This window comes from Melanerpes formicivorus, unplaced genomic scaffold (genome assembly GCF_026170545.1).
Source record: "Melanerpes formicivorus ecotype bairdi unplaced genomic scaffold, bMelFor1.0.p_v2 SCAF_5, whole genome shotgun sequence".
Taxonomy (NCBI): Eukaryota; Metazoa; Chordata; class Aves; order Piciformes; family Picidae; genus Melanerpes; species Melanerpes formicivorus.
In genome coordinates, this window is record NW_027142357.1 from 32,120,772 (window position 1) to 32,140,315 (window position 19,544).

The following is a 19,544-nucleotide window of genomic DNA, read 5'->3' on the forward strand; positions in this document are numbered from 1 at the left end:
TACTTATTATTATATTTGCAAGACAGTCCTAAAGACTTTTCATCTCCTTGGTCCATTCAATGTCCAACCACAGCAGCCTGTCTCCTCCACCCCATTCCTCAAGCCCCTAATTCCAGCCCATTCCACAATGCTCTGGTCTACTCCTTCAGACAGACTCACAGAGAGACATCCTTTTTCCATCCCCCTATCTTCCCAAAGCTGAAGGGCAAAGGCTATCCAAATGCTACAGCAGACACAGAGATGGAAGCAGAGGCACAGCAGAGCCAGACAACATACAGCAGGCCTAGCCCAAGCACAGGACAGGTATAGCATCAGCACCTTTGATTTTGATTTATTCACAATTACAGTGTGCATGGGATGTTGGTATATTGCTAGTCATCAGTTTTGACTTCTGTGCCCTAGGCATGCAGCATGGTGAAATGCTTCATCTCCACTCAAGTTTCAAGTCAGAGGCTATGCTTCTTTCCCTGTAGCTCTCGATGACAACTCATAACCAAAGAAATCAACTTGCTCTGCCTAGAACTGGCAGGACTATCCTGCAGAACTGCACCACTACATCACTCTGCCAGTTTAACAACCTGCCAACCTGTGAAAAGGCTGGATCACACAAAAGGACACGAAATGTTTACTTTTCAGTTTGATCCATTTGATCACATTTCAAAGCATTTTCTTCACCAGGAAAAACTTCTGAATTCTCTTCATGTATTTTACACACTCACAATGATTTGTTTGTACTGAAGTACACTGAGCTCACACAACAAATAGTGGTTTTTCCTTGGGTGAGATTCTAGAATACTCAGTAGGAATGCAAACCACCAGCAGAAACAGCTGGAAAAGACCTCAGGGTTCTTTTACACTATACGTTGTTTCAGATATGACTGTTAATTATTAACTTTCTGAAAGTAAAATTCACTCAATTTCTTCAGAAAAAAAAAAAAAACACACCACCAAACCAACAAAGAAACAAACCAACCTACCAGATATCCCAACAAATTAAAACACAAAAAAAAAGCCCATTGACACCTTCTGGTGGCAACTCACGTCTGCATCTCAGAAGTGAAAGAACATTTGGCCCTATTCTCTCTCAAGAGATTCTGCATTTCTGAACTTATCCTAGGAAGGCTGACAGACAGCATGGTCTGACTCCTCGGAGTTTCAAATTTGTAAGAGGCACACCAAAGAACCTTCACAGTCAATTAGATGTATTTTTTTAGTAAGCTTTCTTCTGCTAGAAGTCAGGACAGAGTCACCAAGCTAAACCTGAAGGGAGGTTGCAGCCAGGTGGGGGTTGGTCTCTTCTCCCAGGCAACCAGCACCAGAATAAGAGGACGCAGTCTCAAGCTGTGCCAGGGGAGGTTTAGGCTGGATGTTAGGAAGAAGTTCTTCATAGAAAAAGTGATTGGTCATTGGAGTGGGCTGCCCAGGGAGGTGGTGGAGTCACCATCACTGGAGGTGTTTAGGAAGAGAGTGGATGGGGCACTTGGTGCCATGGTTTAGTTGATTAGATGGTGTTGGATGATGGGCTGGACTCGATGATCTCAAAGGTCTTTTCCAACCTGGTTAACTCTATTCTATTCTAATATATGATAATGTCATCAAGTCTTCTAGTATTTTTCCTTCCTACATAAAAAGCATGTTCTATGGACTGAAAAAGCCTGTGACAGAAGAACAGAAGGCAAAATTCTGTTCAGAACATTTATGTTTGCTATTTGCCCTTTTTTGTTGTACTGCAATTCTAACGCAAAGCAGTCTGAAATCTTACTCTTGATTTCCACAGCAGGTCTTCAAATCCAGACAACTCCTTAATGCCCCAAGTGATCTCAGGAAGTGCTAAGTGACAAGTTTACTCCCAAGTTTACTCCACTTTATAGTAAAAGAATGAGTTTTCATGTGTCTTCAAGTGAAAATACACATCCAGCATGCCACACAGTCACCTGTAAACTTCATATAATCCATGAAGTATTTTTTGGAGATAACTGGGAAACCATACTCAGCAACAGTATCAACAAACAAGAAAAAAAATGACCTGGCACAGCACTAAGGCTGTATTTTCTCCACCAATGCAGACCTCCCAGAGAAATCTTGCAACAACATTCTAAAAGAAGAAAATAAGGATCATCTTATTGGTGTAGAATATCCTGTACCAAATAAGAAATGTGAGAAGGAACTGAAGTACTTAAGACTGTCTCCCATGGAGCTATTATTTGATATGAGATGATGCAGAAGATGTGAGGTTGAGACTGGTTTCTTAGGTAGGGCCTTTTAAATATGTGGTTTGAAAGACAGACTACCAAGTAAAACAAGCAGATATATTTACTCATTTCAGTCTTTATGCTGAGTTAATCCATACTCAGGGTACATGTCACACAGATTGCAATTTACTATGCTTTTGTTCCACACTATAGAAATACAACAGCCTAAGCTCACTGCAGATTCTTTAGAGGAATGAGGTGGACAGGTACTAGAATACAAGAACTCAAGATGCTCAAACACACTCAAGAGAGAAAAAAAAACCAGTATCAAGTGTGAGAACATGGTGGCCCTGATCTGTCTGAGCAAGCCACTCACAAGAATAGCCCAGAAGGCTGTTCCACATGGAGGGTACTGCTGTTACCACTCTGAAATTAGGTATGAACTGGGGAAATCCTGGATTGAAAGCTATTTTTTGGCAGGAAGGTAGGCAGGCAAACACAGACAGAGACTGAGTGTTGAATGGTGCAAAAGAGCCTGCTGCTCTCACCAAGAGATGGAAAGACTTGTGACACACAGAATCCTAGGACAGCTGGTGAGATACGGCAGCTGCCCAGAAGACAGACTGGCACTGCACTGGTATTTATTGGTCTTGTTAGTTCTCTCAACTGCCAAGGACATGGAAACCTTTTCTTTCTCAACCTGACTAGTAGGCTTAGAAAGGGTCGTGCAACTGAAAGCATTGAAGTTGTTTTCCAGTCATGATCTTGAGTCATATCAGAACTGGGACAGTGTCAGGAGAGATGTCTACAAGCAGAGCTTCCTGGGCATGTACACATTTTAGGGGAGGAGAGAGGGAAAGGGGAGGACTACACAGAAAAGGTCTCAAAAAGCTCTCCCAGCACCACCTCTTTCCACACAGTGCTCCACAGCTGCTTGCAGAACATCCAGAGCCAGTGAACCATGTTGCTTCATTTCAAAAACTGCTGCTGCTAAGCCAAACCCTACAGCAGTACTTCAGAACTATTCATTTCAGTTACCCTGACATCAGTTTTTCCAGAGATTACTGGTGCGGTAAGTTGGAGAGCTAAGTGGTGAAGACAATATTCCTAATTAAAGAAACAGCCATTTAAACTAAAACATACAAAAGGAAAAGCAGGATGACCTTTCCAATTCAGGGGGGGGAAAAAAATTACAATCAAATGAAAACATTAATGGATTTTAAAACGGCTGCTGGGTTGGAGACTGCTATGAAGCAAAGCCAAACTGAGACCCTGAAGCAAAGTGGCAAAACTTGTTAGCCAGCATGAGGTCCAGCTCTTTTTCTCCACTTTGACTAATGATGGCTAAGGGTTAGCTTCTTTACTCCCTTCTTTTCTTAAGCAAGGAGTAAAGCATTGTTTAACTTACTGAGCAAGATACTAATTGTGTTCACTCTAAAAATAGAATTCATACATGCAGTATTGGGTTGAGTTTATGTACTTGGGATTTAAAAGATTATTTATGAGATATGAAAAAGGAAACTATGCTGAAGGATTAATAAAATAGGCAAAAATATTAACATTATCTGTATTTTAATATCAGTTTGTAGAACAGAACTATTTTAATGGGTTTGCTCCATTTAAAGTAAGATGGACTTTTCCTATTTGTAAACAATTTGCTGAAAGTCTTTGTTGATTCAAGACTTTGTCTCTTTTTAAAGCATTCAAAAGCTTTACTACTTTCTATATCCATATCTGACTCCACATCTTCCCTATAATAACTTCTTGTTCTTCCAAGGCAAAATAGAATGAAAGAGGATTGAGGGAAACAGGAAAGTAAAGATTGTTAACATTTTATTTTCCTGTGTTAAAACTTAGTTCCTTCTGAAAGTTTCTAACAAAGACTTGACATAGAAATAGTGCTTCCATAGATATCCATCAAGTCCCTTGAACTACATTTTCCAAAACTCAACAACCCAAACAGGACAGCCAGGATGCTCAACAGCAATTCTAACATGCGTTCAGCAACTCGATACTGTTCTGATGAAAACACCTACCACCAAGATTCCCCTCACAAAAGCTGACTGAGCTCTATTTAAGGTATTAGATGGTTTCAGGGTAACCTTACACTTGAAGTAGCCCAATGACATAATTTTAGTTCCACATTTTGAGAAGTGTGTTTTTATTGAAGGTAAGACAAGACAAACTTCCTAACACCTGAAGCTACAGGATATACATCTGAGTATATTCCAACCACATCCTTGCTTCCCCAACAGCCTTTGGGAGTCTAAGCGTATGCAGGGCCCAAACAACAAACTACATAAAGGCTACTAGTGAAAAATAAACTTAAACTTAAATAAACCCAGGCAGTCTGAGAAAACCCCTAAGTATATTTTGCTTCTTAGAGCTCACCTCCATGGTCATACTGTGATCATTTGTGCCAAACTATCAACTTAAACAAAAAGAAGTCTACAAAACTACCTAACTGAACATTCTTATTCTAGTAGAGAATTGTGGTTTGTCTTTTTTTTTTTCCTCTTCTTTATTTAGTATCATTCATTTTGGAAACACTTAGGCTAAATAAAAAAGCCAATCATTATATAATCAGAGCTGTTCTACTGGCATTGCTAATAAAACCTAAGTCGACAAGTTCCTATAAAAAGCAGCTGCAAGACCCCACTAGATTGCTGCCTTGCTAAGAGGTTCACATTCTTCTGTCAGAAAGTGAATATTAGATCCTTTATGAAATTCAGATAAGGAAACAATCAACTAAAAGGCCATTCCAATGGCACATTTGGTGTTTTTTCTTGTTTAGAAAAACGTCAATCCAACACTCAATCATACAGCTGCAAGAAACTATCTCATATGTGGGCTACCTGCTCAAAGGGATAGTGCCCTGCAACTCTCCCCCAGTTAGACCTTCTTGTTGCCTTCACTAGGTTGAGCACAGCACTGTGCGACTAAGAAGGGAGTTGGACAAAAAGGTAGCCACCAGAAAAGCCATTCTTTCCTTTGAATCAGTGGGACCAAGCTGGCAAGGTGTACAGGAGAAATGAAGCAGCAGGGAGGAGGGAAAAGGGCTGCTTCTTTCAGCTGTGGTCAGTGGTTAGATTAGATTAAAGTGTGTTGTGAAACTCCACCAATGCAATGTATGCACACAGTCGAACAAGTCACAGCTGCCACACAGACATACCTGACAGCTATGCCAAATTTAGATCAGGAGGAAAACATAAATCTAGATTCTCAAATGCTTTCTTCCTAAAAGGAATTTAAAAAGTCATAAATAATTCTGCAATTCCTACTGCTAATGAAGAAAAAGACAGCACCGTGGCTTAATAACATACTTTAAACTACTTATGTTTAAGCACTGCCATGAATAAAACCACCATCAACACAATTATCTCCAAAAGAAAGGAAAAAAATTAGAATCTGACAGGTTCCCAACATGCATTTAAAAAAATCCCATCAGACCATTAACCATGTTGAGCATTTTCACATCACAAAATGTCTTTATTTACCCTATTAAAATATGGATATAATCCAATCAAAACCCCAAACAATTGGTTTGCAGAATATCTGAAGTTCAATTTTTAACATACTGCAGCAGCCTGGGAAGTGAAGAATAATACATTACTTAAGGTTCTAAATAAAGAACATAGACTAGAGTTATCTATTCTTCCTACCCAGAAAAATAAGACCTAGCTAAAAGATTTGGAAATTAAGCACCCAAGTGCTTAGGAGAATTAGTTGAAAATGTATTGAGTTGCAAAACAGAAGTAATCAAACCCAAACCACTGCAAAAAGGTTCAGAGAACACAAAGACAACACGTTTTAAAATTAACAGGAGACAAACACTCTTGAAGACTTGTTGCACGATTGTTTCTAAATGCTTCGTGTTGCTGAACACATGACAGCACAGGGCCTGATCCCACAAAGATTTACACTCACACTGAGCTGTGAATAGTCCTATTACAATCAACAGGATTACTCACAGAAAATCTACTTATCGTGCATAAAATTATCCATGCGTGAAAATCTTTGCCACCTTGCTTATCCTAAAAGCAGTATTAGACCGTCGCCAGTGTAAACATGAGCTAGTACCAAACACGAGTATCTGAGAGCTTTTGCTACTCTGTTAACAAAGTCATGGTTACATGTCAAACTTGACAGGTATGTCACAGTATAGCAAACACTTTAAATATTCCCTAAATCATAGAATTGTCAGGGTTGGATGAGACCTCAAGGATCATCTAGTTCCAACCCGCCTGTCATGGGCAAGGACACCTCACGCTACATCAGGCTGCTCAGAGCCACATCCTGCCTGGCGTTAAAAACCTCCAGGGATGAGGCTTCTAACACCTCCCTGGGCAACCTGTTCCAGTGTCTCGCCACCCTCATGGGGAAAAACTTCTTCCTAATATCCAATCTGAAACTACCCATTTCTAGTTTTATTCCATTCCCCTTAGTCCTATCATTACCTGACACCCTAAAAAGTCCCTCCCCAGCTTTCTTGTAGGCCCCCTTAAGATACTGGAAGGCCACAATTAGGTCTCCTTGGAGCCTTCTCTTCTCCAGAATGGACAGCCCAAACTCCCTCAATCTGTCCTCACAGGAGAGGTGCTCCAGCCCTCTAATCATCCTCACGGCCCTTCTCTGGACACACTCCAGCACATCCATATCCTTCCTGAAAGAGGGGCTTCAGAACTGGACATAGTACTGCAGGTGGGGTCTTACCAGAGCAGAGGGTGAGAATCACCTCCCCAATCATAGGCAATGTTACCTTTTATCTGGAAGAAAAGCCCACCAATTTTGTGACACTAAATTATAAATGACTAAAAACCAGTTAATTTTGAGTGGTTAACCTCAAAAGAACAATGCAGAATCTCTGCCTTGATGAAACTCAGGCACTGTAAATTGCTCACTCGAGACTTCTGATAAAACTTAGATGTAAGGAAGAAAGTGCTACATACTAAATAAGGCTGCCCAGCATCTTCTAAGTACTTTCAGGAGCTTACAGCTTCAGTCCAACTGGTTAAAATTTTGTGAAATGTCATGTATCACATGCATGCCTCAAGCTCCATCTCTGCAAAATTATTTCAGATGTGTCAGATGTTTGGTTGTTTTTTTTTTCCATTTGATTTTGTTAACAGTGCTGTCATATGGAAAAGCTGAGCCAATCTAACAGTTAACTGTCACTGAAAGGGGCAATCCTCTTTCCTGTCAGAGTTCATCCCATCTTTTGTGCCTCCTCTGATGCTCATAATAAAGACATACTGGCCTATACTCTCCAGGAGCCTGGCAGTTTGGCTGCTTTTCCCCAGTTGCTAATTTTCTGCCAGGATAACTTACTGACTGGATTTACCATAAAGATGGTGTGTCAGAGGCAGCTCAAAACAGGGTGAAGGAGTGGGTCCTTCTCTGATCAGTATTCACAGCTCAGCTGTTACAAACCTTCTCATAAAATTGCATCTTGAAAATAAATGGAAAAGAAAAATGATGCTTTCTTTTAAACTGATTTTACTTTTTGACAAGCCCTTAAGCTCCTTGAATCTCACCACTCCTCTATTATCTGCAAGTATCTGTGAAGAATCTCTTCTCATCCATAGCACTATGCTAGCATTGTTTTGCAGATGACAACCTGCTGTTGCTCTCAGCTACCCTACCAGCCCAAATGGCAAAGAACTCTATCTATGTGTAACAAAATTTCTGGTGTTTCTTTCCCAATTGCTTTTATTAAATCCTTAAAACATTATATACCAAACCCAGAGTTTTAGGAAGGATGTTGACTTGCTGGATCGAGTCCAGGGAAGGGCAAGAAAGTTGGTGAGGGATTTGGAGCACAAGCCCTAAGAGAAGAGGCTAAGGGAGCTGGGGTTGCTTAGCCTGGAGGAGGCTCAGAGAAGACCTTATTGCTCTCTACAGCCACCTCAAGGGAGGTTGTAGCCAGGTGGGGGTTGGTCATTTCTCCCAGGCAACCACCAACAGAACAAGAGGACACAGTTTCAAACTGCACCAGGAGAGGTTTAGGCTGGACGTTAGGAAGAAGTTCTTCACAGAAAGAGTGATTGCCCATTGGAATGGGCTGCCCAGGGAGGTGGTGGAGTCACCATCACTGGAGGTGTTTAGGAAAAGACTGGATGGGGTGCTTGGTGCCATGGTTTAGTTGATTAGATGGTGTTGGATGATAGCTTGAACTTGATGATCTCAAACGTCTCTTCCAACCTGGTTAATTCTATTCTATTCTGTTCTCTCACTGGAAGGTACAAGAATTTGCATGCAAACACAGAGAGGTTTCAGGAACTACTACAACAAAGGTACCTTGGTTCATCATAATTGGCCTCTCTAGCTTATTGGCACTGTGATTTTTAATTTAATAAATATGTATGTGTGTGTATTTTTTTCCTACAAAGCATCAGTTCCTTCAGCACACTGGATAGAACTGCTTGAAAGAAATTACAGAATCACCAAGGTTGCAAGAGACCTCAAAGATCATCGAGTCGAACCTGTCCACAGACTGCATGACTAAACCATCGCACCAAGTGCCACGTCCAATCCCCTCTTCAACACCTCCAGGGATGGTGACTCCACCACCTCCCTAGGCAGCCCATTCCAATGGCTAACAACTCTCTCTGTGAAGAACTCTCTCCTCACCTTGAGCCTAAACTTCCCCTGGTGCAGCTTGAGACTGTGTCCTCTTGTTCTGGTGCTGGTTGCCTGGGAGAAGAGACCAACCCCCTCCTGGATACAACCTCCCTTCAGGTAGTTGTTGAGGGCAATAAGGTCTCTCCTGAGCCTCCTCCTCTCCAGGCTAAACAATCCCAGCTACGTCAGCCTCTCCTCATAGGGCTTGTGCTCAAGGCCACTCCCCAACCTCATTGCCCTTTTCTGGACACATTCAAGGGTCTTGATGTCCTTCTTAAACTGAGGGCCCCAGAACTGGACACAGTACTCAAGGTAAGGCCTAAGCAGTGTTGAGTACAGGGGCACAATGACTTCCCTGCTCCTGCTGGCCACACTATTCCTGATGCATGCCACTGGTGAAATTAGTAAGATAGTTTGTAACAGCCTTGCTCCATTTATTGCAAGGGCTGAGAAGTGTAAATGAGACAGAGAGAGCACAAAAAAGAAGTCACAACCATTTAAGCAGTTTAATGCTATCTTGCAAAATAGGGTCCCATCCTTGATCCTGCCAGACTTCTTACATTTTCTACTTTTCTGCTCAAAATCTGTAACTAAATTGTAAAGGAATAGCCTAAAACCACCACAGCCTACACAAGCCATTTCTACCTTTCTTTTTTTTTTTTCTTTTAATATTTGGATCAATAATTATACTTCCCTCATTTCCTGGGTGCTTACCCTGACACATTTGGGGCAGACTTACCCTAAATGCTGAGTTCTCAAGGCTGCAGTTAAATCAATTACAGCAATACTCTGAAAATACAAAGATGAAGGCAGAGCTGTATGCAGCCTTTTTTAAAGGAGCTCAGTGGACTTCCACACCAAACACAAGTTTTCATCTCGCTCCTATAATCAATTAAGCCATAAAATAAGAAAGACACATTTCCTTTCCCTGAGGCATAGATAAATACTTGTAATAATAAGCATGGTTCAATATAGGCCACAAGGGTGAACTAATTGGTTTACAGTGTTTGCCTCTACAGCCAGCATAGCTCCTGAGGGAAGACGGTGGCACACCTAAGATGAAAAGGCAACCCCACATCAGTTACTTAGATAAATGCTGTAAGAAGGTGAGCAAGAGGCATCTGGCATCCCCTGGGACTTAATCACTGCTCAGAAAGTGCAACCAACCAGCAGGTTTCCAACTGACAAGAGGTGCCACATTTGGAATCACTAGAGGAACGGGACCACAGATGTAGAATTGTCATCAAGACAAGGGGCACAAGACAGTTAAGACTGGAGATAATGGCTAGTTACTACCATAATGTGGTAATGTGTTAAGGCTTCTTTCCTCAGCTCTGCCACTGCTGTTGGGCAGATTTCTTGGCAAATCATTCCCTGCCCCGTATTCCCAGTTCCTCATCTCCAAAACAGAGGCAATGGTCCACCTAGAACTGAGGTGTGAAGAGAGCAGTAGGAACTATCTGTGAGGGCCTCACAAGCCTACTGATAACTGTTAGAGAAACTTCACAAAGACATATTCATTCTGCCTTCAGAGCAGGATCAGGCAGAGCACAGCAAGTGAATACATGTTATGCAATGAGAAGAAAGCAAATTGCAGAGTAGCTGCCTATTCAAAGAGCAGCATGTATCCTGTACATTCAAAAAGGTGGGGGCTTCCCAGAGGGAAATAATTGTGCTCAGGTAGCAGAAAAGACTACAGTATAATATCAAGGTACAATATATTAGCAATATAGCGAGGATGGTAAAATTTAAGTGGCATAAATAAAGTTCAATGCTGCAGTTTCGATGTTTGCATGCTTGACTTATACCTAAAACTCATTCTGAAAGCATGCTTTCCTTGCCTGTAATATCTTTACTTCAGTTTCGTTATTTTCTAGAAGGCCATCTAGACAGATTAAAGGAAAATAGTAATTACAGAAAAGTTCAAGTCAATTGCTTAATATATTCATGTAGACTAAATAACATTGGACAATAAGCTAATGAAAGCATAATCAAGAAAGCTCTGACCAGAAAACCCTGAAGTTAGCTGCAAAAGCAGTCTCAGAGACTCCGGAAGATATCCCTCATTTACATACATGACAGCATAAGGAAAACCTGAAGGAAAACACCAACAGTAATCTGAACCATAGGTGAGAAGGACATGAATAATGACACAAACCAGATCTTTACAGAGCACAGGCAACATTTCTAGGTCATACTTCAGTATTTGAAAGCCTTACTACAACACAAGCTCTCAGGTTGTGAGGGCAATGCAAGTGTTTTAGAACACAGGAGTCACTCTCCTAAATTGCAGTTTCAATTTTAGGACATCAACATGTACAAAGTACACATTTTTTCAGCTTATTCAGAGTAAGATTACATCCTGTGCAACATCCAGAAAAAAATTCTGCACATTATTGTTGGCTCTTTGTAGATCAATTTTGCACATGGTGACACTGGAAAGGAAAATTTTTCTCATTGAAACTTGCTGAGAAGTCAGGGTCACAACCCCAGAGTAACTTCATTTTTAATGGATATTTGTTTCATTTCAGCTGTGTCAAACATATCCCCTCATCTACACATGGAATATCATAGAGTAGTTTCAATCCCAGGCACAAATACAGGCTGGGCAGGGACTGGCTGGAAAGCAGCCCTGAGGAGAGAGACTTGGGGGTGCTGGTGGACAAAAAGCTCAACAGGAGCTCTCAGTGTGCACTTGCAGCCCGCAAAGCCAATCAGATCCTGGGCTGCATCAGGAGAAGTGTGGCTAGCAGGTCGAGGGAGGTGATCCTCCCCCTCTACTCAGCTCTGGTGAGACCCCACCTAGAGTACTGTGTCCAGTTCTGGAGCCCCTATTATAAGAGGGATGTGGAGGTGCTGGAGCGTGTCCAGAGAAGGGCCACGAGGATGATCAGAGGGCTGGAGCACCTCTCCTATGAGGACAGACTGAGGGAGTTGGGGCTGTTCAGTCTGGAGAAGAGAAGGCTCTGAGGTGATCTAATTGTGGCCTTCCAGTATCTGCAGGGGGCCTACAAGAAGGCTGGGGAGGGACTTCTCAGGATCTCAGGTAGTGATAGGATTAGGGGGAATGGAATGAAGCTGGAGGTGGGGAGATTCAGGCTGGATGTGAGGAGGAAGTTCTTCCCCATGAGAGTAGTGAAGCACTGGAATGTGTTGTCCAGGGAGATGGTTGAGGCCCTGTCCCTGGGGGTGTTTAAGACCAGGCTGGACGAGGCTCTGTCCAGCCTGATCTAGTGTGGGGCGTCCCTGCCCGTGGCAGGGGGGTTGGAACTAGATGATCCTTGTTGTCCCTTCCAACCCTGAATCATCAAACAGTAACCTCAAAATCTCCACTTAGTCCAAAACATTCATAACTCTTTAGTAGAAGAGTCACTGCAAAAAGATCAAGCAAATCTTATGCTTTCTATATGGTTTTTCAAACACTCAAGTGTTCTCTTTGGTGGCCATCTTTCAAAGCCACCAATGATCTGAAAAAGCCCTCCCTAAAGCTCAAAGACGTAGATCTCACTTGACTGCTCCACTCCTGAAATGTCATAGGTCTACACTACCTAAAGAAAAAATAACAAAGGCCTTTCAGAGACCTATTAAGCAACACTACAACACTGAGCAACTAAAAATTATTTAAAAAATTTAAAAAAGAAGCCAATATAATAATCCTCTGATGAAAGTAAAAGATTCACATGTGACAGTTCCTGATCATAATACACAAGACATTGCCTTGTTTGGATCCCTCAGAGATGAGAGTTGTTTAAGAATATAAAAACAGTGCAGGAGTGGTTGGTCTCTTCTCTCTAGCAACCAGCACCAGAACAAGAGGACACAGTCTCAAGATGCACCAGAGGAAGTTCAGGCTCGAGGTGAGGAGAAAGTTCTTCACTGAGAGAGTTATTCGCCATTGGAATGTGCTGCCCAGGGAGGTGGTGGAGTCACCATCCCTGGAGGTGTTCAAGAGGGGACTGGACGTGGCACTTGGTGCCATGGTTTAGTCATGAGGTCTGTGGTGACAGGTTGGACTTGATGATCTTTGAGGTCTCTTCTAACCTTGGTGATTCTGTGACAATGATTTAGGAACCATTAGAAAGAGCATCTCAGATGTTATGTTCTGGTGGCAGCCCTTTCTCTTAATACATGATGAAAAACAAGAGGCAGAGGACCTTGTGATGCTCCATTAGAGAGACCACTGACCAACAGTGAATAGAACACAAAAAGTACCAATCAGTGTTCTTCAAAGTATTCAAGCAGTTATATACTGGGCACCAAGGAGCAATTTTCATCAGTGGAATCGGGGATTGTTGTGGCCTAGCCACTACTCTGCTACAACAGCACAAGAACAATATAAAGTATCTTCATCAAGAATAAAGCAGAAGTCAGCACACAGACACATGTTAGTATTTAAAGATAGTATGAAGTCAGTCAGAGGGGGAAGGAGTAGAAATAAACTCAAAATTCATGGAAGTGAGCAACTAGGTCATTTTCTCCAAACCCCCTTGGAGCACAAGCATGTTACAGGCTATGTAGATTTGCCAAGACAACAAAGAAGTTTAAGAGCACACTTCTGTACAGTTAGAATTTTTTTTCCCCACATTGTTGCAACAAATCCACCACCTCCCTACTGATAACCAACATTTGTGGTCAGATTAAATCAGCTAAGAACTATTCCTATCCTGCGTACACAAAATTCCAGAATTGTAAATCAGCCTCTTTTAATCTGGTTGATCCTCACTCCAAAGGGGGAGAAAAAAAAGCCAACTCAAATAATTACTAAATCCTGCAGCATATCCCCTTCAAAAGACTATCCACAAGCCCTACAAGAACTTCCAAGTGACTCTTCACCTTCAGACTCTGAGAACAGTATGAACAAGGAATCCCACTGACTTCTATCACATACCCTAAGGTGATTACTCCTCATTACAGTTTTACATTTCTCAAACAATTTTAAAGCACTTAAGCCCATTTTCAGATCAAGGCAAGCCAAAACATGAGATGTCTAGAAGCCATTTTATAAGAGCAGTAATAATGTAGATATTCTGACCTGTTAACTAATGCTGAAAATAATCCACAACGCAAACCTCAGACTTCTCAGGATTGTGTCCTCTTGAATAAAAATATTGTGTAAATTTGATTCTACCTCAGTGACTTTGGAACCCTGCAGCTAATCCCTGCTAATTAAGTGCTAGAATACACTAAAACAGAAATTCAGATTGATCAAAAGATATGATTCATGTTTTTAATAACTTCTATAATTATTAGGAAAAATAATCTTGAAGGTTCTCGATGCCGTTAACTCACAGGCCAGTGGTTACAAGCTACCATCCCAAATAGCTCTGAAACTTCTGAGAACCCATAGCCAACTAACTTCAAGATAAAGCCAAGTCTTAGTCAAATACATTGATTACAATCCATGTTACAAAACAAGTAGGAAACCAATCTCTAAAGTAAGAAAATATTCTTACAGGATTCTGGTAAAAGAGAAGCTCAGCATGCCCTGTGTTTATGGACTGCCTTCCAGACATTATGTTCTCATCCAACCACGTGAAGAACCTCAAGCCCTCAACACACTGATGAAGCTGTACTCACTTGTGCTCCCTCAATGCACAGATATGTCCCACACAGGTAATGGGAGCAACCATTTCAGGCATCCAAGATGCAAATAGTAGAGGCAAGACCACTTTAACAAATTTACATCCAACCAAAGATAGGAAATTAAAAACTGCCCAACATTACAGCAAATTTTAGGAACGTTAACACAGAAGTACAACAGATTCCATGCTTTCTGGATATGCAGCCACAAGCTCATCACCGCCACAACTGTGGAAAGCCTCATGCCTGTCCTGTGATCTACAAGGAATGTACGCTGTGGACAGCAGAAAGACTCACTAGATAGTGAACTGCAAGGTCATGTAAAAAACTGAGAAATTTGGCTGTCACTCTGCCTTTTTACACTGCTGCTCATTTAAAAGTGACAGCAAACTCACTTTGAGTTGCCTTACATTTAATCCAATAGACTATATGTAACTCCGAGTTCCTAACATGCACCAGAAAGGCTGAGCACATCTGGTTTGCATGATCTACTTTTAACTACCAGACTAAGACAAATCCACTGGTTTTGTCAACCAGCTGCCATCTAGTCTACATATCCAAGCAATACACTGTGACAGCCGGATGATATGCTCTGCATGCACCTTTTCCATAAACTCTATTTTACTCCCCCCCCCTCAATCCCTTAACTTTATGTCAGGTATAAATAATTGGTGACCATAAAAAATACATTTTAAATACATAAACCCTCTTATTTCTAGGAGTAATTTAAAAATAAAACTTAATAATCTCTACTGGAAGAGCCTTCCCTTACATCTCTAGCAAGTAGCTTTCCCTTACTTCCTTATATCTGGTTAACAGTATGGGCTATCTCAGCCTCCTGAAGACAAACACGTAACTTTCACATCTTTTTGCTGATTCAGACAAAAACTCATCATGGAGTGTAACTGTCAGATTAACCAGTGACAGAGGAAGCTCCTGAGAACAGCAGCCTAATAAAGCTTTCCTCCTTGAGGGATAACAGCAGTCTTTCTCCCATATGAATGATTCATTTTCATTTGATACTCTTAAAGCAAAATTCACACAGGGCACCTCTGCAGATTTTACCCCAAAAAAACCAGTTACAAGGTCAAAACGTAACTTGAAAACCAATATTCCACCAGAGACATCTAGGAAATCTGCAGGTTATTGTAGTGTACAACAAATATATCACAACTTCTACCCTGAGGACTGACCACTTTCACTCTGCAGTTCACCTAATGTGAACTGCAAAAATTGTGTTGATGGTAAAAAGCGCAAGATTTCTCCAGCACAAAAGGAGCTGCTTGAGCTTAGCTATCTTGCATGAAAAAATCCTTTGCTAAAAGAAACTTTTAAAGACACAAAATGAGAATATCTGTTAAATTTATTTACATAGTTACTGTTGCATCTAGAAATGCTCAGTGCTACGAATGACCCAGTTTGAAAGCCTGACAACGGCCATCCACTTCACATACACTTCATCCGTCAGAGACTCACACGTAACAAGTGACCTATGACAGGAACCACTGTACATGTGGTCAGAACCAGAGAATCATACTTCAGGAGGGCAGCAACAGAGACAGTAATTTCATAGAATCATAGAATCAGTAAGGCTGGAAAAGACCTCAAAGATCATCAAGTCCAACCTGTCACCCAAGACCTCATGACTAAACCATGGCACCAAGTGCCACATCCAATCCCCTCCTGAACACCTCCAGGGATGGTGACTCCACCACCTCCCTGGGCAGTACATTCATAAGTGCTAACAACTCTCTCTGTGAAGAACTCTCTCCTCACCTTGAGTCTAAACTTTCCCTGGCACAGCTTGAGACTGTGTCCTCTTGTGCTGGTGCTGGTAGCCTGGGAGAAGAGACCAACCCCCTCCTGGATACAACCACCTTTCAGGTAGTTGTAGAGAGCAATAAGGTCTCCCCTGAGCCTCCTCTTCTCCAGGCTAAACAATCCCAGCTCCCTCAGCCTCTCCTCATAGGGCTTGTGCTCAAGGCCTCTCCCCAGCCTCATTGCCCTTCTCTGGACAAGTTCAAGTGCCTCAATGTCCTTCTTAAACTGAGGGGCCCAGAACTGGACACAGGACTCAAGGTGTGGCCTAACCAGTGCCGAGTACAGGGGCAGAATGACTTCCCTGCTCCTGCTGGCCACACCATTCCTGATGCAGGCCACAATGCCATTGGCCTTCTTAGCCACCTGGACACACTGCTGGCTCATGTTCAGCCAGCTGTCAATCAGCACCCCCAGGTCACTTTCTGTTTGGCAGCTCTCCAGCCATTCCGACCCCAGCCTGTAGCGCTGCATGGGGCTACAGAATACGCTTATTTGAGAAATTCTGAAATCACCCAGTGCCTCTGGAAACACTGACTGTTACAATGCTTACAGACTGAAAAAAAAAATAATCCATGGATCCCGTGAAATGTACTCATTTCTTGGCTTTAATACTCACGTTGCTCCCCCTCCCCTCCCTCTACAAAACTGAAGAATGTTTGCAATGCAATACTACGGATTCACTTGTTGAAAGCAAGACTCAGTCATTTTCACTATCAAATGAAGCCTGCAGAAAGCAGGTGAATTTGTAAATTACTTACTTACTTTGCCCCTTCCCTGTAAACTACAGCTCACAGCCACATCTCAGGCAGCTAACCCACACAATAGGCTGTTTATTGTTTGGCAAAATAAACTCCACTTTATGCTGAACATTTCTCAGCGACTAGGGCTTTAGGCCAGACATCATCATAAATACATGATACAAGTGTTATACACATACATACCATACATATGCACACATGCTTTCTAGGAGCATGCCATAATTTTCCTGTTTAAAATCAAATCCCAACAATAGGGGGAAATAAAAAAAGAAGAAATCTGACACGTTTTCAGGGCAATCATGTAGCAGCTAAAATTCAGAGGGTGTAAGAAGACATTTGTTTCCCCTTTTTAAACACTGCCAGTGAACATATGACTATGCCAAAACTGCCCAGCATCAGTATTTCTCACATCTTGCACCGAAGTAACATGACCTGCTCATGATGCTATTGGCACTGCAAGCCTTTCCAATGATGTCTTTTATATCTGCTTGGGGGTGCCTAAGTAGTAAATGATAACACAACCTTATGGGAAATTATTAGGAAAACATGAAGATACGTGGCAAAAATTTTATGAATGGGCATCTTTTTACCTTACTGATGCAGCTGCCACTGGAAACTATTTTAGAGCAGAAGGCTTACCAGGCTTGTATCTGAGCTCACTTACGCAGACATCACAATGGCTTTCTGCGTGAGCAATAAAGTTGTACCAAGAAATTATTTTGTTTTACAGACATTTCACAGGCACCTTGATTTTTGGCTTGTTTTTTTTTCCCCCCAGTGCAAGAGATTTAGACAGTTTATATTTGATAGGCTTTTCATAAATTATACCCTACTGCTGTTTGCAGGTTGGAACTTCTTCCCACACAGATTTCATTTTATCATCAGACTGTTTAATTCTCCGCTTATAAAAATGTCATCCTAGTCATAAGGGAAGAATTAGACAGTACTGTCTTAAAAGTTTTCTGCACAAACTATGGCAGGATGCAGATACTGTAACACTAATATGCAAGTAGAGTGTATTAATTGCAGGATCAGGCCAATACACAAACCCCATTAAAGTGCCATGTCCTGCTGTTTTGCAAAGTACAATGAAATCATGAAGTAATGTAAAGTAGTTATACATTAACTATATTACAATATTCATACTGTTAGTTCTTGATATCATATCCTTGAATATGTTAACACACTAATAACATCAGAAGACTATACTCAAAATAATTTCTGAGGAAAAGTAGTATGAGTCTCTGTATTATCTTCCAAAATAAAATGTAGACAGTATAGAAAAAGTTATCAGGAGATTCTAACCCTTCTGCATGTTGTGCTTCACAGTATATCTAAAAGACCCCAGATTTCCCCTCAGGACACACTTACAACTAAGTTCTGTGAGGATATGTTACGGATTTTTCCATCTATTTTATCAAGCATGCTGGATGATCTACAAAAGATCTCTATATGGAGTCAAGGGAAGGCAATGTACACATCTGTGAGTATTCAAATCTTATGTTATTATCTTTTAATTGGTACAATAATTGGCAAGTTAAATAGGTTAAACCTATATCCCTTGTGTAGTCTATGGCATTATTGCTGATGTATAAAATATTTCCTTCCAGACAAATGACAAAAAAATATATACATTTAAAACATATCTAGATTCCTAATGAGCTAAACAGATGGAGTGGTGTTTTTAACTTCAGTGGAAAGCACTGAAGTAAAGTTACTAAAAGTAAAGGAAAATAAATCTCATGCAAACCTGATTGCCTTTTCTCTTTTAGACAGAAGTTTGTGCTCAGCCTGTAGCTATGCATTATGGTCAATGTGTTATGGCCTGACAATAGCTATGTCTCAGCTGTCCAAGATCAGTAACTTAAATGTAGAAACTCAATACTAGTTCAAGAGTTTCTACAGCGATCCCAATATGTAGAAATGGGGGGGGAAAAAAAACTAAAAACTATTTCATGAAACTCTCAGGACTCCAAGACACACTATTCTCCCAGAAGTATCACTGTCAAAAACCCAAACAAATTAAAGTGCAAGTTAATCACAGCACTGATGCTTCACTTAAGCCCTGCAACCTGACAGAAGCAGACACCCATGTCTCCTTACATCCACGGAGACTTTGTGGGTAATTTGTCTTTAAACACTCAGTTATGCAGATCAGACTGCAAGCTGAAGGCCTGAATCTATTTCATCACAAATGATGCTGGTCTGAAAGGCAGCTATGATTAAAATGCCGGGCTAAAAGCACAAAAAGTACTAATTTTACACAAAACATATCTATTTCTCTGTTAGCTCCACTTAAAGAGTCTTCAAAGTGAAAAAGTATTTCCAATGGCATTTACTTTTCATTCCCTGTCCTGTTCATTTAATATACAAGACATTGTTAAGTTTGGACAGGAGAGCTGGACACTCGGGTTTCGTGTTTAGGGTAACAGCAGTATGTTTATTTATCAAAGATGTTACAGCAACATTGCTGTTTCTTATGTAACTTCTGTTACTTCACACACAAAAAATTTAATTTTGTTTCCAAAATAAAATACATCAAACTTAATCCCAACTTATGCTAAAGATTTAG

The 19,544-nt window shown here is 41.1% G+C and overlaps 1 protein-coding gene across 3 annotated transcripts in view; it reads right to left on the minus strand.

The window, feature by feature from the left end:
* Positions 1 to 19,544, minus strand: part of ZNF148 (zinc finger protein 148) — a 45,548-nt gene that overhangs the window by 23,053 nt on the left and 2,951 nt on the right. The window lies entirely within an intron of this gene.